Source organism: Balaenoptera borealis, assembly GCF_965194805.1.
Source record: "Balaenoptera borealis genome assembly, chromosome: 3".
Lineage (NCBI taxonomy): Eukaryota > Metazoa > Chordata > Mammalia > Artiodactyla > Balaenopteridae > Balaenoptera > Balaenoptera borealis.
Window position 1 is genome coordinate 43,845,301 of NC_138866.1, and position 23,731 is coordinate 43,869,031.

General features: G+C 41.9%; 1 long non-coding RNA gene across 1 annotated transcript in view; it reads left to right on the forward strand.

The window, feature by feature from the left end:
- The window catches only part of LOC309626212, a 34,144-nt gene extending 15,622 nt beyond the window's left edge, over positions 1-18,522 (forward strand). Inside the window, exon 4 of the long non-coding RNA XR_014243031.1 lies at positions 5,151-18,522. This is a non-coding gene — a long non-coding RNA (uncharacterized lncRNA). The remainder of the gene's footprint in view (positions 1-5,150) is intronic.
- The last annotated feature ends 5,209 nt before the right edge of the window (positions 18,523-23,731 follow it).

The window sequence follows — 23,731 nt, forward strand, 5'->3', positions numbered from 1 at the left end:
AAACTTTTGATCTGAGTGGTCACATGTTGCAGTCTCAGGGTACTGGAACTTATTACCTGTTCAAGTTTGTTTACCAGAGACTTATAAGAGGCAAGGGTGGAAGCTGCGAGGTTTCTCTGTGTGTGTTTGTTTTGTCGTTATTGTTGTTTTAATGACTTAGCCTCAGAAAGCCCAGAATTTTCCTTCTGCTGTATTCCATTGGTCAGACAAGTTACTAAAACCAGCCCAGATTCAAGGGGAGGGAAATTGGACTCCACCTATCAAAGGGAGCAGGAAAGAATTTACAGCCATCTTTAATACATCCTCCAATAAGACCTCTTACAAAAATAAAGAAAATATATGGGACAAACATTATTTTTTTCTGCCTGAGCAAAAGAAAACACATTTGAGGCAGATGTCTGGAAAATTCAAACCATTAACCCAACACATATTTAGGAAAAGAAATGTCTGGCCCCAACACAGAAGAGTCTTAAATATTATGGTACAACTGTTCCAAAATCTGGTGAGCTTATACCTTAATTCAACTAGAGTTTTTGATGGTTTGAGCTATTTTCAAAACCTTTTTGTTCTAATTCAGTTCAAATAATGACTTTTTTACTTTCAGTAAAGAAGATGATGTTTAAAAGTATCTATCAGATTGAAAATGAACACTGAATACTAAGACTGTGGATTTATCCCAGTGCCTATCATAGTACTTAGAACATAATATGTACTCAAAAGTATTTGATGATTGACAGTAGAAAAGCTGTAGAGGGGATATCTAACTTTGCCAACTGTTTTCAGAAAAGATTATATCTAAACCACCCACCCTAAGGAAGGTCTCTCCTAAATCAGACCTGCGATAAATTAAATGACAAAGGAAATTTAAGAGGCATATAACTATACAGGTTAGTTTAGAAAGTAATTATGGAACCTATATTAAGCATTTTCATAATAGTTCAGGGAGCAGCTGTGTTAAGTCTTGGCTCTACTAATTATCTTTGTGATCTTGAACAAGTTTCTTAACTTCTCTGGCCCTCGGATGGCTCATCTGAAAAATGAGAATAACGGTAGTGCCATCCTCGTAAGTTTGGTCTGAAGAGTAGGTAAAATAATGAAAAGAACAAAGCCTTGCTCATTGTGAGCCACCATAAATATTCGCTATCATTATTATTATCTAAATTTAGAAGAAATACTCTAGGATATGATTTTAAAATAGGACAAGTAAAACTCATACTTTTCTACTGCATTTAAAACTTAATTCACTAGAATGGAAATATATGAGAGAAACGAACCATCCATTTGCAGCCTAGGTGTGATCTGAGAAGCTCCTTGCTCCCTAGAGATTTAGTCTAACTTGGGTAAAACCCCCAACCCAAAGCCCTTTCCAATATGTCCGGAGAAGGAGTATGGCAGACTGGGCAATTAGTGCCATTCCTGGTGGGATTTTTCCCCCCCACAAACCCAATAAAAGGGCTTTGCTCCCCTGTGGGAATGCACCATGTTAAGTGCATCATTTAGTTCAATCACGAGTTTGGGCTCAGGACATTGGAAATAAGCTGCCAGTAAATCAGTGGAGTTAATTGAGGGAGCATTCATCAAGTGTTATTATTAAGATTCAAATATGCAACCTGAGGGGCACGTGAGACCTTTCTCCCCTGTGCACATGAAAGAAGATGGGGTTAGTAAGTTCTAGAGTGTTCACCTTGGAAGGCAACATCCTGGACATGAGGGCAGCACATAAAGCATGCATGTTCGTAGAAATAAAAGAAGGTTGCAAGAGCAGCATGTGGGGGGCATGGAGTGAACAGAGAGTGTGCACGGAGTGCCGGAAGCGGTCATGACCCGTGAGGTGGGCCTCTCAGCAGAGCGGTGGTCTTGCTGGAGCCCAGGAAGATGGTGGTGCCTGCCTACCAGGAGCTGTGCTCCTTTCAGGGCAGTGTTTAAGTCCATGGGCTGTGGAATTAGGCTACCTGAGTTCAAATCCCACCTCCATCACTTACGAGCTGAGCAAGTTTCTTAACTTCTCTTACCTTATTTTTCCCGTGTATAAAATGGTGATGTTGTCAGAATTAAATAAAATAATCTAGGTTAAGTGCTTAGCAGCCAGCCTGGCACAGAGTAAGCCAGAACAACAGTGTTTGTTCTATTATTATTCACTTCAAAAATATCAGCTGGGTATCCGTGTGCCAGGCTTTGTGCACTGTGTAAACAGTTATAAGTATGGCAGGCATTATTTCTCCATCCCACTTCATTGTCAGGAAATTCACCCAGTCATTATTGGGGCTCCTTTCCACCCCATCCAGGTCACATGAGAGTCCTGGGGCTTATACAGCCACCTCACTCTGGGCTTAATCTACATGGTGGCCTCTGGTGACGTGCTCGTTTTTCAAGTCCACCTGGTCTCTTGAAGGCAGGTGTCGTCTACGCCAATGCCAAGTTGGGGCCAGCAGAGATTTTCCCACCTGAATACCAAAGAGATGTCTCTCTGTGTATGTACCCCACACTTGTTCCCCTCACTCCACTCCATCAGTCCTTAGTCTCGGGTGGTGCTAACAGGTGAAGCTGGATCTCCACCTGCTTGAAAACCCTTGAGAATCTGGCCTCTCTGGAAATCTCTCTCACCTGCCTAGTTTGGCTACTTCTGTTTCTTAAATCTTCGGCTCTTGTGCCCTTCCTCCCCCTCTATGGGACAAACCAACATCCATGAGTCCAAACGTCACAAACAAAGGCCAGCCCTGGAGTTGTCTGGACAGATTTTCTTTAAATTAATATTATTGAACTGCTACTGTGTGCCAGGCACTCCAGCAAGTGCGTTATGTGAGTTATGGAGTAGTGGCTGAGGCCGTGGAGTCTGAGCCTACCTGCCTGGGTTGGAGACCCGCGTCCACCAGGGACATGTGTCCATACTCGTACAGTGCTTAGAACGCTGCCTGCTGCGCAGTAAGCACCCGAAACAAAGTTAGCTGTGTCACATGATCTCATTTTACATTCCAGCAACCCTGTGAGCTAGAAACCATTTTTATTCCTGCTTTACAGAGGAGGGAAGGGAGCTATGGAGAGGTTAGGTAGCTTGCCAGTTAGTGGTGGTGCCACGTATTTCATCTCAGGGCCCACACGTTAACCACGATGGGCAACTGTCTCGTCTGTACCCCTTGCTTTGACACCACGTCCTTGAAGGAGCATTTGAAGTGACCTTGTCTTGGGCTAGCCTTCGCCCCAGAGCCTGAGTATGTGGATATGTGGGTGGTACCCTCGAGGGACTGGGTTCATCCCATCAGTGGCTTCAGCTGCCGGGGCAGGAATCCAAGCAGTGGGAACAGTGATGGGGCTCCCCGTGGAGGAGGGACCTGAGGACACAGGAGGAGCAGAGGTGTCTGTCTGTGGCCACAGCTGCAAAGGAGCGCATCATGAAACCCCTCAGCAAGGAGTGGGAAAGTGATGGAAGAGACTGGGGTGAATTTGAGAGAGATTTCTTTAAGCAGGATGAGAAAACAGGTGTGTTAAAGAAAGACCAAGGGTGGCCAGTTTTCTAAGGTGGTGTTTCTTAGACCTGGCTGATCATCAGAAACATTCGGCAACGCTCTTAAAAAATGTAAATGCCTGGGCCCACCCCTGGAGATTTTAATTAGTAGTTCCAGGTAGATCTTGGGTATCTTCATGTTTTCAAAGCTTCCCAGGTGAACCTGTTGACTAGCTTGGTCTGGGGCCCACCGATCTAAAGTTACAACCCTTCATTTTATAGATAAGGAAGCAGATGCCAGGGAGGTTAAGCGTCTCACCTGAGCCACACAGCTGGTTGATGGCAGAAGTTGATGGAACTGGGCTTTAGCCCAATGTTCTTTCCACAACATTCTACCTTCCTGTCACTACACTGAATGGGTCCAATGCTTTCGGGGGAAAAACACCCAAATATAAGTATTTGTGGTTTGGTATGCCATTATCATATAGTATTCATCATCATAAACTGGGAGTAGCCATAATTATGCACAATATACATTCTATGTAAGTCTCTCTTCACAACTTCAAGGTGTGTGGTTCTATCCTCAAGTGGGATGTGAGCAGCTCAGAAGCTGGAACCATATTATGTTTTTCATTTTTATGTCACCAATTTCTCCCATGTTAAATAACTGCAATGACTTTTAAAAAAGCCAACATACGTTCAGTAGGAAAACATTTATTTTTGGGCAAATCTCACAATTCTTTTCTCTTTTTAAGTCTGTCAAAACTTTGTTGCTTTTGAAATTACAGCTTGTTTGGTAAATAATATAAACCCTAGAAGGAGTAATTATCTTCTTTTTTTAAGGCAGTTTTGACAAATGGGGTTGCAGAGACCATTCTGTAGATTGAAGAATCCTCTGAGTTAACAGCGCTGATTTTCCCTTTTGGTAGTGCACCACACAAGCCTGGTTCTCATATGACCTCTCTTTTACAAAGAAGGAAACTGAGGCCTAGAAAGTTTGAGTAAACCTCGATCACACAACCGACCAGCTGAGAAATTTGGGGTCTGCTCTCTTTCTATACCTAGCATCACACTGCTGGGTTTGTGTTAGTATTTTCTGCCCAAAGTCACAGAAGCACAAGGCTGAAGGAACTTGGAGAGTGAGAGAAAAGGCAGGACCAGCGTGGGAGCTCTGCTGTCACACAAGCCATCCTTCTGGGTGTTCTCAGAAGCCAACGAGGTGCCCAAACCGTGGTATTTGAGGGGCTCCTGGTCCTGATGGAATCTCGGGGTCAGGAGTGGGACAGCTGGTGCTGATTTGCTCCTGGAGGCCTAGAGTCCACAGAGGCTGGTTCCCCTGGGTTTCTGGAAGGGGAGTCTGAAGGACCGACTGTTCAGGAGCCGCAGTGGAAGAAAGACGGCTCCTAAGTGTCCACATGGATGGGGCTCTGCTTGGAAGCCAGAGAAGCTGCTCCTCACGTGACTTGGCTTAAAACTGTACTGACGTAGCGAGTGTGCCGCCTTTATTTAGAGTCTGCTTTTATTTGGGGTGGCTTTGAAAGGGCCTAGGTGTAGGTTATGAAACAGCACCTAAGACATTGACCAGCTTAAACTGGTTTTGCCTCCTTCAATAGGTTGTAGATTAATCAAATTGAAACAGCACCAGCTTAAACTGGTTTTGCCTCCTTCAATAGGCAGTTGATTGATCAAACCTTGTGTTATTTTACAGCACGTGGGCCAGCCCGGAACCCTTGCCTCCAGAATGACCCCAGAACCAAGAATCTTCAGTCTTCGGAACTCAGAGAATAGAAATGATGCCACCGGCGCCCTTTACGAAGTGAGAAGACCTTCACTACGGAAAATCTGGTTTCGAGCAGCCAGAGTAGCTTATGTGGACTGATTCAAGACTAGCCAATCAGCTTCTGAGTTTAAAATTCCCCTAACTCCTTAAATTTCGCAGGGAACCCTAGATCTGGGAGATAGGTTTGAGAGTCTTGGCGCCTGTCTCTTTGTCAGTCAGCCTTGCAATACACTCTTTCTTTTCTCAAAAAGTGCCATGTTACTGGCTTCTGTGCATTTCGGGCAGCGAGCCCTTGCTCGGTAACTATTACTGCAGGGAGGAAGGGGGCCTGAAATCCTCCAAGCTACCTCTTTGTGGCTCCATTGTGCAAGAGAAACTTTGAACTAAAGAGCCTTCACCATCACCTCCCAGCTGAAAAGAGGGCTGGAATGTTGTCTGTTCTAAATCTGAGGTTCCTAGGAAGAGGGGGCACAAGTCGCACAGGGGTGGTTAGACACCTGTGGGGGGGGGGTCTCTCCAGGGGCAAAGGAAGTCTGGCTCGCTGGACCACCTCAGCACCCTGGGCTGTGGTCCCTTTAGGGCCAGTCTGCTTCAGGGTGGCCTCCAGAGCGGGACCTGGGCCGGGTCTCCATCTGTCTAGGCAGGACCCAGCCACGTACTGCTGTGAAAGTGGTCCTGGGCTATCCTCTGGTTAGAAGGAGAATGTAAGCCCCAGAGGTGGTGGTCGCTGAACCCTGGGCAGTGAGCCTTAGACATCCAGGCAGATAAGGGGTCCCAGCTACAAGGATGTAGTTGCAGACTTTGCTGGAGCAACTATACTGATGCCTAAAGAAGGAAGTTATACTGGGTCTCAAGCTGTTTAAAGGCCTAAGAACAAAAGAGTGGGTCAGTGGAGGTATGAGGGGCCACTTTCTCTTGGGGAGGAGTAAAGATGAAAGGCAGTACTCTGTTCCAGTGGCGGGGCTGAAGGAGGAGGAGGTAATGCTAAAACGTGCTAGCATCAGACTGATGAGTGCGGTGCTGTCCGCCAGCATGACCGGCCCCCAGTGCGGAGACTGAGACTGTGCTCTCATCACCAGGGTGTCCAAGACCAGGGGAGGGGTCTTCTGCCAGGAACTTGAGACAAGGGCAAGGGACACTCAAGGAATGAATTCTTTCCAAGTCATGTCACTATACATCCATGCACTGGGCCATGGTGATGGTTATTTTATAAATCAAGACTTAACTGCCTGAAAGCATAGCTCGTCGATGGAGAGGGAAATATTTCTTACCATTGGAGCTAAACGGGCAAATTCCAAATACAAAAAATGAACTCACTCAAAACAGTATACATTAATATTGAAGGTAAAGTCTCCGGTTCCACTTTAATCATATCCAAGAACATAATCCAGCCTTACCAAGACACTTAAAGGGACACTTGTGAAATTAGATGCAAAAGATTTTTTTTCCTAGGCATTTCATCCGTCTACCTTGCCAACTTCCTAAAGAAAACATTCTGAATCTTATGGCACTAGAGCACACTCTAGTGGTGGTGAAGCAAAACAAATACTTCCAAACTGCTAAATTTAGCCACTGCCACCGAGCACTAGGTAAATATTCCTTGTTTGGGCAAAAGGTTAGGTAGGCTTGCCTCGAAACAGCTAAGGGAATTAGTAGAACATTTATGATGACTCCAAGCCTTATAATTCTCCTCTAAGAATAAGACAAGTTCTGTTTTATCCAATGTTCAATGCCAAAGGCAAACAAACAAGAATTATTCAAAATTGTAAAACAATCAAAAATAACACCCTACCCAGTGAGGATTTAGGAAAGCTTTTGTTTTTCCTTTTCTTCTTAAATCCAAGCCACATTCAGACTTTCTCCTTGGAGATTCTGTTTAAAGAAAGGAGAGGAAGCAGATAATAGATATAATACCTAAAACAAACTCCCTTCAGCCATGACGGTGTTATTACAAACTTGAGTGAGTACCATTATTGCAGATAAATAAAAACAATGGACCAGAACCAATTTTACATAAGGAAATATCATTCCATTTTTTGCAGGCCTTGGTTTTAGACTTTTCTCTGGTCTATCAAGTGATGGTTAATATAAATAAGAACATCTGTCTTTGCTTACAGATAGCACTCTTAGAAAAGCACCCGTATCCATTTAACCAAGTAACAATGTTACCATCTTTTGTGTGTTACTCTTAACCAAAGGAAATAGATTGACTAGGTTTGAAAGGTAAATTATACTCTTAAAATCAAACAAACACAAACTGGAAGAAAAAAATCCAACAACACACATATAAAAAAAGAAAAACTTTTTTTTTAAAAGCCAGCTTTGTGTTCTATTGTGTTTAGACTTAAAATATGGAACTATTTACAAAGAATTAAAGAGATTATGTTTATTTGATTTCAAGTTATCTCAGCAAGGAACACATTTTTCCTACCTCTTTGGAAGAACAGCAGGTCAAATGACACATTTGTGAGTGCCTGCTTGAAATACTGCAGCCACGCTGCAGGGTCCACCTGACCTGAGCACCACAGATTGAGGGAACAAAGGCTCATGTTTTAAATGTTCCTTTAAGAGGCTTTCTGGGGAGTCAAGGGAAAGTGGGAAGCTGTCACAGGCCTTGCTTTTTATTTTTATCCTATGACACTAATCAGTTTATATTTCTAACCCATGACTTAGGATCATAATTTACTTTCCCAAATGCAAACATCATATAGCATAATTCTGCAACTTTGCAAGAATAATACAGTTAGTTTCAGTCACCCACATCCTTAAACTCCAAAGAGTTTCCCAATATGTGCAGATTCATTCCTCGCTTTGAGTATGTTTTGCTTGTGAATCTGTTTAATAACAAAGGTAGGTCTTTATTCTCAGTGCTAAAACAAGGAGCAGAACAGGTTTATGAAAGAGGAGATCTGGGATCTGAGAGAACCATTCACCTTATCACTTGACTAAATGAAAATCATAGCTTCATGTGAGGTTCAGTGGGACTGCGGTTCCCTTATTAAATGGAACAATTAATATTACAAGTGTCTGAAGATCATGCTTGGGAGGACTTCACTGAACATTTCCGAGAGTAATCATTCCAAACACAGAGCGGCACACAATCCCTGTTTAGGGTGTAACTCAATATAAGGACTTGTGAGTCAAATGTTGAGTCCTTAGAACTACAAACCTTTGTCTGTGGCCTTAAGAAGAAATCCTCCCATCTCCATTTAAAGGGATAGATCGCCAAGGTCTAAATAAAACGCCAGAACCTAAAACGAAAATGGTTTGACCTCAGTACTACACCTGATACTTCCAAGGCTGATTTCCTCCAAGCTCCCCTTTCTTCACCTCCTTTGCCCCAGGCTTTCATAAGCCAGAGAGAGAAAAATGAATTTCACTTCCCAAATGCTAGAATTGCTGGTGCAGAACGTAACTAAATATCAGCAGCTGTGCCAGGGCACCTGGGGCCATAAAAGGAAACCTGACAAAAGACTTAGTTATAAACAAGATCCCAGTTCTCTGCTCATCGTGGCTTCGTGTACTTTAAGAAGGGCAGGGAGAATTGGGAGAATTGCAGCTATGCTCTTTAAAAACAAACAAACAAACAAACAAACATGTATGAGAGAAATTCTTAGGAAAAAGGGTAAAACAGATGTTCCTAAAGCAACAAAGTGGGACAGAAGTAATGCCAATATTTCTCCTGACCACTCCTTCCAACTTTAATGTGTAAATATATCACCCGGGGATTGTGTAAGATGCAGATTGTGAACCAGTAGATCTGGGGTAGGGTCTGAGACTCTGCATTTCTGACAGGCTCCCAGGGGATGTCGGTGCAGCTGGTCTGAGGACCACATTTTAAATAATTAGGGGCTAGAGCAATTTACTGGTCTTTCAAATAATCATCCCCGCCCCCCAATATTATTTCAAAGTAGTTTCATTTAAGAATTGCTATTCAACTCAACAAGAGATCTCCCGAAGACAAGCACTGCGTATTCTAGCTCCTTGGTATACCCCTTAGCCCCTAGCCTAGCGCCATCATCAGAACAAGAAAGATGAAGTAACGAACAGTTTCAGAGGCAAACCCTTTCAGAGGTGATGGCAGCACAACTGCGAGGAAGGACCCTTAGGTTCAAGGACAATGTGTGATATTGGCAGAAAAGTTGTCAGAGAGCCTCTCTTTGTGTCTTTATAGTCTCTCATGAAGAATGTTTGAGAAGAGCATCTCTGGTCTCTTTCTACTTCTCTTTTCAGTGTTTGAAATGATGGTACTGTCCTTCCAGGGGAGCAGCAGTTAGAGCAGGAAAGGGTTAGGTTTGAGGGCAGACAGATATGGGACAGACTCTCTGTGACTGATTTAGCCTTAAGGCTTAGTGTATTCACTTCTCAAAATGGGATGGGCATACCTACCTGCAAGTTGATTTGAAGGACTGAAAAGGATCCATGTAAAGTGCCCAGCGCAGTGCCTGGGGATAGTAGTTGCTCAATAAATATCAGGTGCAATTAACTCCATCAGGGCTTGCTCTAATCCACAGGTTTTCAAACTTGGCACTTTGGCAGCTGCACATAAGAATCACCTGGAGGAGTTCAGAAAAACCCAATTCTTCCCTCCTTCCCCCGCCACCACACTGCAGCCCAATTAAAAGATAATCCCTGAGGGGCTGAGTGGGGGTGGGGGCTATTTTAAAGCTCCAGGCAGTTCAGATGTTCAGCCTAGGTTGAGAACCACTGGTCTACCTGTAGCTAAGGAGCCTAGTAATGGGCACTAGCTAATTAGCCTGCCCCAGGAGTGGTGGGGAGGAAACGGGGAGGGGAAGAGGCTGCCCCCCCCCATGCACACCCCCAGGGCTTGTCTTTCTTCTTTTCCAACTTGCCAGAACAGCAATCTGCCAGCCATCAGCACTAATCAGTTTCTTCCTAGTTACATCTCTGCCCCGGGGACATCAGCACTGCACAGCTCCTTCTCTCCGGATATTTGAGCTAGGACTACTTTATTTCTGATTTGTGGTTATCTCCCTTCTCCTTAACCCTGTATGATTATTTTATTGTCACCCACGTTTTCTGAGGCTTCTCCAACCCATGAAATCCAATGGAGTTTGATTAAAATAGTCAGCAGAAAAACCCCAATATTTAGCCCCTGGAGAGCTCGCCCCACAAGTGTCTGTTTCCTGGGGATGGGGCAGCGGGCTCACGTGTGTTCTTGAACAAATCCAGTCTGTTACCTGCCTTGTTCTGTTGCACCATATCTGAGACCTCAAACTACCTCAGAGGATTGTGAATAGTAAATAAATAACGTACATGACGTACGTTAGCCTAGTGTTTGGAACAAGGCATGTTTTCAGTAAACGTTAGGGGTTTTTACCATCGATAGGTGACACCTGCCGGGCTCAGCCACCCTGCCAGGCACCACTCCGTTTGCCAGGCCCTGCCGTCCCTTCCCGACGCTGCTGTCTTTTCCCCATTAGACTGCTCCCTCACGATGCTCCTACCATTGTCTGGAGACCGCACAGGGGCTCATGGCAAAGATGAGCAGAGTCCCAGCCTTTTGGGAGACATTTTGTTACGCAGGTTCCCGGGGCAGGGACTGCTTGGGCCCCAAAGTCTCACTAAGCTTTTACTTGCTTCCTTTTCTCCCTCTGGCACAGGCATTAAGTCCCTGCCTTGTACTCAGAAGCATATTCTGCCCTTTATTCCTTAAATGTTGCTACCAGGTTGTGCTCAACGGCCTGAATCCCTCTGTGCCCCACCTGCACCGGGTCATTAGACATTGCTGGGCACACAGCTGAATCTCTGCAGAGAGCACAGCTTGGGCCAGGCTGGAACACTGATGCGCTTTCCCTCCGTGAGAGGAGGAGGGCCTTTGTGGGGGGGTACTGGTCTACACATCGCCATCCCCACCCTCTTCCACTACCAACTGATGAACAATTACTGTGCACCTGTTAGGTCATTCAGCAGGTGATGGATGCCAGACCCAGTCCTATCCTTGTTATGTGCTGTTTGAGGAGGTACAGGATGTACAGGAAGGGGTAATTAACATTTAAGTTTATATTTAGATAAGGACTAATGAAGATGGACAGAGTATAATGGCTATACAAGATCTTAGAAGAAACAGGTACTAGGAGTCAGCTTGACATGGGCTGGTCAAAAAGATGTTATAGATGAGATGAACCTAAGACAATGTTTGAAGGAAGAGCAGTGGTGTACCAAGGGGCGGGGGGCCAGAGTCATAAGAGTGGTTACCCCCAGGTGCAGGGAAAAGGAAGGTGTTCTCTGGAGATAATCTAAAAAAAATAAAACCAACTAAAAGTCAATCCACTTTTCATTATCATTGTGAACCAGCAATTCTAGATAATAGAAGATTATCCTGGGAGTAGTCCTTTATTGCCCTAGTAATTCTTACAAAACACTATGAGCTGGGTGCTTTATATTGACTCTCAGAGAAATCAGTGTCTTTCTGTCTTAAGTATTTGACCTCCCCATTCCTTCTGTCAAATAAGTTAAGCTTTCTATTTTCAATCTCTCACCTCACCTTTCTGGAAGGTCCAGTATTTGGTAAAAGTCAGATCATTATTCCAATTTAGAATGAAAAAGGGACATCAGTGAGAGGATTATGTACATAAAAAACATTCAGGGAATAGGCAATGGGTCTAAAATCCTAGAATTTTGCCTTCAGCCTTTACTTTCGACTCCCCATGTAAACCTGCTGTCCCATCCAAAATCAGTCAGCCCATGGTGCTGTGGATAGCTGGAATGTAGGCCCCATGCGGGCCGGGGTCCTTTCCTTGTAGTGTTCACTTGTGTACCCAAAGCACCAAGATTAGTGCTTGGCCAGAGGAGATGCTCAATAAATATTTGTTGTGTTGGAAGGAAAAAGAAATAGTTCAAGCGATTCAAACAGAGGTTAAAGGCTTTATTCAGCTGATGCAAATCTGGCTCTGAAGACCCAGAAATTTTCCAAGAGGAAGCAGTATTGGTGTCTTATAAATTGAGAAGTAAGGAGTATGTGACCTTGTGGTCTGGCCCAAGTTGCAATTTTCTTGATCTCTAACTGCTGCAAAATTTGCCTTGCAGCAAATGGTTGGAGATCGCTCTGGGTGTCCATGATTCTTGCTGGAGATCACTGGAGCAATCTCACCCCAGCAACCATCAGAATAGTTCTTTCCAGAGCTGTTTTTGTAAGCTTGGGAGTTGTCTGTTAATCAAGGTCATGGACAAGGGAGGTAGCCAAAAAAGGGATGACATGGAGAAAAAGGGAAAAAGAAAAAGAAAGGAGGCAAGGTTTGAAGCAAGGAAAATGAGGTCTGTTCTAATCCTTTTAGAACCAAATGAATGAATTGCCTCTTTACCCCCTTAGCCATGCATTTGCACTTGGAAAAGTTGCTAGAAATACTTATTTTATTTTTTTGGATCCACATATATAGCCAAAGCAGCTGCTGCAGAATATTCCCCTACCAGTTCTGATCTCACACAGGAGATTTGCTACTCCTCTAGTTTCCAAACCCTCTGTTTTAGCAGTCACATTGAATTAAAATCAGATTCACTAGAGGCATTTTAACATTTCTTGAGCGATGGGATCAGGACTTGGGGTCCCCACCGAACACTTCAAATGTACAGCTAAGAGAGAGCAAATCAGCCAGGTTCTACCAAGTTTTATATCCAGTCTAATTCTGTGCTTGTGTGTAACTCTGATCTGTTTTAGGAACACAGCCTGAACTTCTAATCTGGGCCGATGGTCCTGCTTGTAAGAGATGCTGAGAAAGAAGGGGTAAATACATAGGGCAAGACTACCACCACCACCCCTGGGAAAAGCACCTCAAAGGCATTGCTGGTGCTAGCTCAGCACTGCCACCTTTAATAGGAAACATCCTTCTGGAGTGTTCAAAAGTATTCCACTTATAATTAGGACTGTGCTTGAATTTGGGATTGATGAGGGAAAAGAGATAAGGCAAAATGCTATTTTACTTCTTAGGAAGACCTCAAACAACACCATCTTTTCTTTTTTTCAAAACACTTGTTGAACTGAATGAATCTTCATCACTTGTAAGTGTATTCAGTGGTGTTGGCATCAGCTTGCACTGGCTCACAAGAGCCAGTTATGAACAGTTCTCCCCACGTCGCGTTCAGTGAGATCAGGTTGGTAGCTTTCAATCAGCGATGGTGGGAGTGTTTATGGAAATAGCAGATGCTACAGATCAGGCTCCCCCAGCCCACCAGCACACCCCTGCTCCTATCCATTTATCATGAACCAGCTTAATACTCATTTCCTCATAAAGCTTCAACTCCAACTCAATGATCTCCTGCCTGCCACAGCTTGAGAGCACATGTACGATCTATTCCACTTATTTGACACTTAAGCAGTATATTGTGGCTTAGGATGTTTTCAGAGTTATTTTATTAACATGCCACCATTTAACCTTTAATGATTCTTCATGTGGATTTTAAGCTCCATGAGAGCAGGAACAATGTGATGTGCATCTATACCCCATGGGGTTTGTCAGCATGAAAATGAATGGCAGGTGCTCAATAAAATATGTTAAAGAAATGAGTTACTTAGTCATAATTAGGCACTGGAAAAATGTAGGCAGTTGAATGGAAAATGAGGTACATTTTGAAATATGTAAAATCGTATTTTCAGAAGATGATTTAAATTAACCATACAAATAGCTGTTGCAATGCCACTTCCAATTTATTGATAATAGAGCTGGTTTACGCTTTTTGGAGACTTGGACCTGCCTTTTGTGCTTGTTAAAACATTGTTCGGTTGTGAAATCTGAACATTGACTTGCTGGTTGATCATGGCAGATGTCCTTCACTGCAATCAGACACATTCAAAGGCAGGGAAGCAAAATATGTCACAAGGTACCCTCTTTTTAATCCACTGTCTCACTAATCAGTTCTTAAATGGCCATCAAATCTTTGCTCTGCTACTAACTGAAAAAGTGATGTCAGTCATAATCTGTATTCCCTACCCAACTTCACATATAGTCATGATTTCTACTCAATGTTTTTGGGGTCAGGATATGTCTTAATACCAAGAAATAAAGCCCCATACATAGTGTACCAGTAATGGATACACGTGTTTTTAAATATGTTTTAACACTAATGTCAGATGACTTAAGGTCTAATCCATTCTGTTGATTGGACCTAGTATCAGTGGAAGGATAAAGATTTCTATCCCTACATTAATACATTTTATGGGTTGCAAAGCCACTTTTTCTCCACTAAAACATAAGGTCGTGAACTAATAGAATCCTCACTTTCTGAGGGTTTCAGTTGGCTTTAAAAAAACAGTTTTAGAAAAGATTAATCTGCAAGATAGGCCTGTAGAAGAAGTGGGTAAATAAGCCATCTGAGTTTTAGGAAATGTTGCTCTCAAAGTAATGTCTGCTCCTCAAAATATTTATGTTAAATGGAGTAGAAGTAAATGTTAAGAAGCACTTTGCTCAAAGCTCTTTATGTAAATGTGCTGTCACAGATTAAAATTAAGTGACTTGAGGCAATCTCCCCCAAACAAAACAAGACTAAAAGGAAAGACTGGATTTTTCCATAACCTTTTTCCTTCTACATGGCTAAAATTTCTATCTTATGGCCATTAATAGTTGTAATACTAAATGATTTATTTTACTTATTTCATTGTTCTTTTTACTTTCCCCTCTATCACGTGCGTCTTCTCTATGCAACTGTTTTTACATCAGTAAACGACAATTTTATGGATAAAAAAAGTCGGACAGCAATATAATTAGCACTCCCTTTTTTTTAAATTTTAATTTAATTTTTTTATACAGCAGGTTCTTATTAGTTATCTATTTTATACATAGTAGTGTATACATCTCAATCCCAATCTCCTAATTCAACACCCCTCCACCTTCCCCGCTTGGTGTCCATACGTTTGTTCTCTACATCTGAAGCACTCTAAGATGGTCTCCTCTCCCTTATGCTCAGTTACTACCAATCTCCTGCCTGACATTAAAGAAAATTTTCTTTCTTTTCTCCCTCTTTTTTTTTCCTTCCTAATTTCCAGGTTTCTACTGCATTCTACTAATCTCTTGTTTCTCCAGAATGGCCCATTTACTCTTTTCCTTGGGCACTAGGAGCTGGGCGACCTGACTCTCTTTTATCACCAGCCTTTTCTATCTGCTGTTCAGGCTCCTGGCAGCTGATTCAGGACTCACAGTCTTGGACCAAGAGAGTCCATCTCCCAAGAAAACCTGGAATCAGCAGTCTCTGTGCTTGGTCTATTTGCTCTGAATTGTACCAGGATGAATAGATTACAAACTTTTTGCATCCAAAGTAAGAAAAGGCTACTGTAGGGCCATTATCATAGCTGAAACAAGTTTCAGGTGCCTGAGAAATTATATTTGCCCTGCAGGAACTTAATAAGCACCGGGTTTTAGTTTTCAAAGAAAAGGAAACCCTTTACAATTTTCCCCCCAAAGTAGTTTTCCCCAATGAAACAATGGAGATAAAGAGACATCCTGTGATTTGTCCCAGTAAGTTTACATTGTTATTTCTCTCTGAATTGTTATGTAGCACAAGTTTTCTCTTTTCTGCTCTTAAAGCATCTGTTAGCAGTGCTTTCCTTTCCATCCCCATTCCCAGGGCATTTTCTTTCCTCTGCTCCTGTTGGGCCATCTGTTATCTAGTCTTGCCACATTCAAAACCATCCTCTACGTAGCCACCTGAGGGGGGTCTTCCCCAAACAGAGACGTTATTATGTTATCCACTTTTGAAAACTTTTCAACATGTATATCAAGGGAGTGGTTGCTTGAGAAAGTAAAAAGCATCTGGGGCGGCCAGGCTGTGATGTTCCCAACTGAACATAAACTGTGCTCAGGGAACAGTAATCAGGCACCTTCTCTCCATGACCATATCTGAAACAGACAAGGACGCTCCGCAACCACAAAAATGAGTAAATATCCCCTCTTCCCAACTAACATGGAAGACTCTACCACGACAATGCTAACCCCGCTTTAATCCTTCCATCTCCTAGATTAAATACCCAACTACTGAATAGCCCCTGTTCTGGATGGGACTCAATCCAGAACAGGCCTGCACTTGCTTACACCCTCCTTAAAACCACTCAGCAAAAGCCTGAATGAGCCCCTCTCAACTTCCTATTACCCTCGCTGATCATTCTCTCCCGCTACAACAAGCTAAATAAATTTACCCTTTTTGCCCAGGTGTAAGTTCTTGATGGTTTTGGGCCATGGGCTTTAACACATCTCTCCCCTCCATAGCAGATGCTCTGGTCACAGCAAGCCCACATGCAGTTTCCCAAACATGCATCCTTTAGCACAGGGCAGCTCCCTTGGCTTCCAGGACATTTTTCCTCTCTTTCTCCACATAGAAAACTCTATCTTAATTTTCAAAATCCAACTCCCATGTCAAGTCATGTGTGAACACTTCCAAGAACCTACACACTTTCTTGGGTCAAGTTCGCATTGTTTTGTGTTAACGCTCAGCCAGAGCCTCTGACGTAGAGTCTCAACCTCTGTGGACATTGAAATCAGAGAAGACCAGATTCAAGTTCTGGTTTTTGCAATGTATGACTTTGAGACGCTTACTTTCTACTCAAATTAGGGCTGAACTAGCAAATGCTATTCCCCCAACGAATTCTATTTAATCGTTACCACCCTCTTTCTCACTTAAGAAACAACCCTGAAACCAACTGCACACCTATTAATAGTCCTGGGGCTGAGAACAATACGTCTTTTTCTTATTTGGAGCTTAATAAGACAATGCCCAAGATGGCTAAATAAATCATGTTCATTTTCTTTGCTTCTCGAGTTTGTAAACTGGGAATTATCAATTTGATTTATTCTAGAGCATGGTTGTGAAACATATATGAAGAATTGGCTCTTAAGAGACAGTGGTAGAGGGTCTGAGGATTACAGCCAGGTCTCAATCCTCAGATTCTGTCCTGACCACTTGACCAAGCCAGAGGGTCTCCATCTGAAAATTTGTGATAATACCATCTTCCTCTGAGGGTTAATGGATGGGCTGTATGAACTTTCTAAATCAGTGGTTCTCGACCTGTGATGCACATTAGAGGGAGCTTTTGAAACATACCCATGCCTGGGTCTACCCTCTAAAGTCTGGAGGGCTGCCTGGGCATGAATAATCTTTTTAAAGTTTTGTAGGTCTAATTCATAGTCAGGGCTGAGCATCACTGATCTAGATTTAGGCAGGAAAGTTCCTCTAAAAACATAAAGCATTTCCTAGGACTGGGGAATGGATAATAAAACAAGCATGGAAATCTATATCGAATAAGTGATAGATAAATGATCAAATTTTATGAAGACCCCAGGCACACCTTCATAAGGGCAGTACTCCTCCAAACTAAAAGGAAAGAAATGATGGATAGATTCACAATGAAATTCAGGCAGTAGAAATTTAAGACATTAACAAATTTGGAAGTTTACACTGTTGCATATTTCAGGGAATGCTGAGATGAGATGGAGCCAGAAGCTAATTATATGGAAATATTTCTATTTGCACATTTCTCCAGAAGGCAAAGTAGAGATTGCAACCAATATATCTATACAAGTGACACAAATATTAGGTTTTCTGTCTTTCCCCTAATACACTACCTTTCTCAGCATGTATTCTGTCCTAGTTCTTGTCAAGGTGAGAATAATATCAAACTCATTAATTGTCTACATTTTAGATATGATAAGACTTTAGTGGATGGTGTTAATTAAACTACAAAACAACTCTTGCTGTGGTGTGCATTCCAAGTTAGAGCAATTAATTCACTCACTTAAACTGATCAAGATTTAATTACCATCACTCCGTGCAATTACTCCATAATTAAAGTAATTTGGTTCATTCCACTTGCTGACAGTCATTGAACAACAATTCACAGGACCTAAAGAAGTGATAATTAACTTAAAGAATAGCTCAGGGCAGTTTTACTCAGACAAGTTCACTGTTATTTATTCCTAAAATACCTAGAATGAGGTGAAGTATGGAGAGAAAATCCTGGAAGAATTTTAAAACAAGAATAATGATAAAAATAAACAACACTTTAGGGTTTTTTACTCCCCCAAATAAGGTCCGCAGCAATTTAAATAGCCATTGTTATAACCTAACCATAAATTAGTGTCATGGGCAAAACACACAGACCTTGAAAAAAAATTAAGCACTTAAATATTGGTTAGGGCTAGTCACTGTGGGGGATTGGTGCCTACTTGGGGGTTGGTAGGTGTGGTACAAAATACACTGGTACAAAAAGAACACCCAGAATCTTTAGAGAAGCACCAAAAAGGTGTTTAAGAATGGCAAAACTCAAGTTTGAAAGCAGCTTTAGGACACACACACACAAAAAGATCATGAAGATGAATAGTTGTCTCTACTTACATATAGAAATGTTGTCTTATGTAGTTAATTGACTAGTTCTCCAACCAGGAAAAAATGGAGAGATTAGTTTAGGAATTCTGATGGAGCATTACTGGGAAATGCTAGAACAGATTATAGGGTATGTGATTTGCCCAACATCATGGGACTAGAGAATGGGAGAGCTAGGCCTGGGACCCTGCTCTTTAGAAGGTGTACTCAGAGGCAAATTACACTGAACTGAACAGAATGGAATTAAATTGAATTTCTGGGAAAGACCAGATGGAATGTAAAGTAACCTCCCTCGTAAAGGGCCAAATGAATTAAAATATTCAGGTAATGGTGGTTCTGCTGGGTTTTAGGGAATAGTTTCTGAAAGCCCTGCTTCTAAGGGAAATAGTCATAAGAGGCAATAACCTGCCATTACACTTCAAGGAAAACATTAGCTTTTGAAGGGTGATCCTTTAGAGTTTAGCTATTGGGCATGACCCCTGGGCAGCTTCTCCTGGATCCTGTGCTTGGGGTTGGAGAGAGGGTGAGGGAGACCATGTCCTCTTGCCCTTTTCTTAACATTATTTCAATGCAAGTTTGAAATTTTCACCTTTAACGATATATCCCACGGAGCCTGTAAAAGATGCCAAGAGTGCAATTACCTTGGGTGGTCCACACTAGGGGAGTGGCCCCAGAAACGAGCCCTTTCAGGAGGTCCTGCCCACGCCTTCACCATTATACTGGTAAGGAAATTGGTTGTACTAAACAACTCTCTTCAAACACTGAGAACTAGGAGGTAAGGGGACTTGCCTGAGATCCCAAGTCTAGCTGGTGCCAGAGCTGGGGCTACAATTCCTGTCTCCTGTCTGCCTAGACCATGCTCTTTTCACTGACAGTGATTAATACAAACTATGGCACAAACGACTCTCTATTAATCAAAGCATTGTGTATTTCCCCACTCATGACAGTTCCATGTACACTTAGAAAATTTAGCGTAATGCATTGCTCAGCCTTGTCTCAGAAAAATTCCTTCTGAAATCCTTCTCTTCTGATCCCATTTGAAAATATTAGAAGGGCATGATATTAAAATATCATTCAAAGGATAAAATATATACCCTCAGAGTTTTACTCACAAATTAGTTAAGTCACCTATGTATTATTAAGGGTATTTCCTGAATATAATGAAAAAGATTATAATAAGAATCCATGTAATGATAAAACTAAGTTTTAAATAGGATAATCTCAGAGTGAGTGATTAGGATCATAGAACTTGATAGCTAGATGTGATTGTTGGAATTAAACTAACAACATAGTTTGTATATAAGGAAATTGTTGCCTAGAGTGGCCGTGTGACTTGCCAAAGGGCACGTGGCTAAATAGTGGCAGAGCTGGGACCAAATCAAGTCTCCTCACTCTCACCCAGGAAGCAGTGGAGAAACTCAGATATTTGCATTAAACATAAAACTTCAAGTTTTCTGAGGAAACATGCCCAGGCTTCTGTGTGCTAAGGGCACAGGCTCTTTAGCCAGACCGCCTGGGCTAGACCCCAGACCCCCCATTTCCTGACCTCTGTGTCCCTCAGTTTTGCCACATGTAGAAAGGGGGTATCGACAGCACGTCCTCATAGAATTAGTGTCGGATTAAATGAGTTATCTCCAGGGACTTCCATGGTGGTCCAGTGGTTAAGACTCCCTGCTTCCACTGCAGGGGGCACAGGTTTGATCCCTGGTTGGGGAACAAACATGCTGCATGCGGTGCGATGCGACTAAAAAGAAAAAAAAGAACGAAACAAAGAGTTAACTCTAGGAAAAGGCTTAGAAGAGTGCCTGGCCATGGCAACCAGTAAATGTTGGCTACTATTCTCACTCCACCTTGGCAAACAAAGGCTGTCTCAGCAGCTGTGTGTCTCCTCTCTGCTGGGACCTCCAGCTCACCCCAGCATTGCTATTTTCTAACATAGATCCCTGAGCTTCTCAAGGTTCTGATACTCTGGGTTGGAACACAGTATACTAGGAGAATGTGCCAAACAGAAACCTCAGATCTCAGATTAGCTTACTCATTAAATCATTAACCCAGATCTGCAGGTTCAGCCACAACTCCAGGCAAGTTTTTCCATGGCTATTGAAAAACCACCCGCTGCTTCAGACTTCTCACCACCAACCTTAATTGCACCTCCTAGCTAATGAATTCTCTTCATATAACTGATGGACTTTCTATCATGATTTGGATTTCAAAAATATCTCCTGCTCGGTACAAAAGCAAAATTCTCATCGAAGTAGGTTGCTTTCATTTTTAAAAAGTGCGAGCGTGTGAGCATCTCAATGTGGTACTGTACACATGTGGTACAGGGTGCAAGAGTACTGAAGTAGGAATTTGAGGACTTGGTCTCTGATCTTGATCCATCCCCAACTGGCTGTGTGACCTTGGGCAGCTCACTAATCTCTCTGGTCTTCAGCTGATTCTGCTCTAAAATGAGGGAGGCTGGATGAAAAGCTTTCTCTATTAGGGTTCTCCAGAGAAATAGAACCAATAGAATATTTATTTGTTTATTTATTTATTATAAGGAATTGGCTTGTGTGATTTAAGGAGGCTGGCGAGTCCCAAGATCTGCAGGGTGAGTCAGTGGGTTGGAGACCTAGGAGAGTTGATGGTATGGTTCCCGCCTGGAGGCCAGCAGACGTGAAACCCAGGAAGACTTGATGTTTCAGTTTGAGTTGGAAGGCAGAAAAAAGCTGATGTCTCAGCTCAAAGGCCTTCAGACAGGAAGAATACTCTCACTTGGGGAAGGTCAGTCTTTTGTTCTATTCAGACCTTCAACTGATTGGATGAGGCTCACCCACATTATGGAGGGCAATTCCATTTACTCAAGCTACTGATTTAAATGTTAATCGTATCCCAAAATTCCCTCACAGAAACATCAAGTCTTGTTTGACCAAATATCTGGGTACCTCATGGCCCAGTCAAGTTGACACGTAAAATTAACCTTCCCACCCTCTGAAGCCTCTTCCAGTATATACCTCTGTGATACAAAACCATATTTACCACTAGTACATAGGCAAAAATCTCTCCTGTAAGCAGAATCAGTGCTCTCTGTCTCCCTAGCCATTTCCTAAGTGCAGAAGGCCTAAAAATTACTGTAAGGCAGGTGCATACAAAGCATGATGGGGAGAGAAAAGTAGGAGTTCTGAGTAGGCTCTCTTTACCAAACAGGTAAGTGGCTCAAAAGTAGGAAGTATTTCCTTCATTTTTTATAGTAGGCACTAAATAATATATACTTATTAAATTGAAAGATATAAAATGAGTAGAAATTTGATAACTGGGGGAAGGAAACACTTCAAAACATTGAACATGATATGAAATTATCTGGTCAATAGGATAAGTTAGACTGGGAAAAAGAAAGTCTGGCCACTAATGGCTATTGTGAATTGGTATGTGCTGTTGTATATGATACACACTGGAGAAAAGACTTAATATGAAAAAGAGAAAGTAAAATATCTCAAACTTTTATACTGATTATGTGTCGAAATAAAATAATATTGAATATATTGGTTAAACATAACACTAAAATTAACTTCATCTGTTTCTCTTTACTTTTTAAATGTGGCCACCAATAAATTAAAAACTATATGTGGCTTGTATTATATTTTTATTGGATAGCACTTCTATAGAATGTCAGCAAAAGGCTTTAATGAAATGGAAAATGGTGGAAATTTTAAATGAAGAGATATATGTATCCAGGAGGGGAATAATAGGTCACTTGAGTACATATATGTACATTCTAGGGAAAAGTCTGTAGAAGTTATTAAAGGTACAAGTGTATAGAATATCTTTATGTTAAATACCCATTAATAACATATAGATTGAATATATCTCATGAATGCAATACATGGTTATTGAGTACCAGGCACTGCACTTGACATTGGAGTTAAAAAGCTTTATCCTTCTTCTTACATCTCACTGACCAGAATCACCACAAAGGATAATGAGATTACCATAGATCTGGTAGGAAGAGTCTACCTTTCTTAAAATCAAGGAATCTCTGCCTATTATCTGAAGAAAATCTGAGGTTTTTAAAGCAGGGAATTAAGGTGACAATTGCTGTATGCCACAATCAACGTATATGCACTGGTGTCCTGGTTAAAAAATGAGCAGGTTCACAGCATTCAACATTATGACCCCTTAAATTAATAATTAAAAATACTATTACAAAAATCATTTGGGGTCATTCACATTTGAACATCATTTCTCCAAAAACTTCAACCATGGGCATGAATTTTAGTTTTGCTGACATAGGACTCTAACAATATGTGTTTCATTTAGACTTATGTTAGAAAAAAATTGGTTTCAAATTGAAAAAGATACACAGAAACATATGGCCTTCTTTTCCTTTCTTCCTTCCTTCCTTCCCTCCCTCCCTCCTTCCCGCCTTCCTTCCCTGTGGAGGAAATGTGTATATCTTAGCATTGATTTTTTTTTTTTTTTAATTGGAAGGGAAAAGAGCAGGAGGGGAGACTTGAAGCTTTTCTAGAGGATAGGATTTCCCTGGATGAAGCATACCTGTGATTACATTTGTAAGGACATATAATACACTACCACAAAATCTTATCTTCCTCTGTTGACTGACTCAGTTATACAGCCCCTTATAGCATGGACTGAAGTACAGATTTATATCAGTAAACTCTTGTCCATAGGTATACTAGTCCATATTTTTAAAGCTTCAAAGAAAGTATTTAGAAAATAGAAAAGAGAGAGGATTCCACTGAATTGATTCAATAAGCTTTCATACACAAGAATGAGGCACATCTAGTAATAGGTGGATGTGGACATAATTCATACTAACCTTGCACATTTAATACCATTAATTTGTCAAAACTAATAATATTAATTCATTCAAAAATGAGATTAAACCTAGGCACCCCTTGCAGCCGTAATCCGTGACTGATGTCTCTTCGACACGGGCAGCACCGCACCTCCAGCAAAGCGAGCAGCGCACGTGTGGCAGATTGCAATGGGAAACCATCGAGTATCTCCTGTCTTCAGCTAAAGCATCCTTAAAAAAAAAAAAAAAGAATGCCTCTGCACTCCTTGAATGTTGTATTTTAGCAGCCAAACCCACGATTTATATTTAATGCCAACAGGGCAGAGTCACACAATTATTTTTCTAAACAGCGTTTAATGGAAATCAGCAGGTATGAAGAGACCGA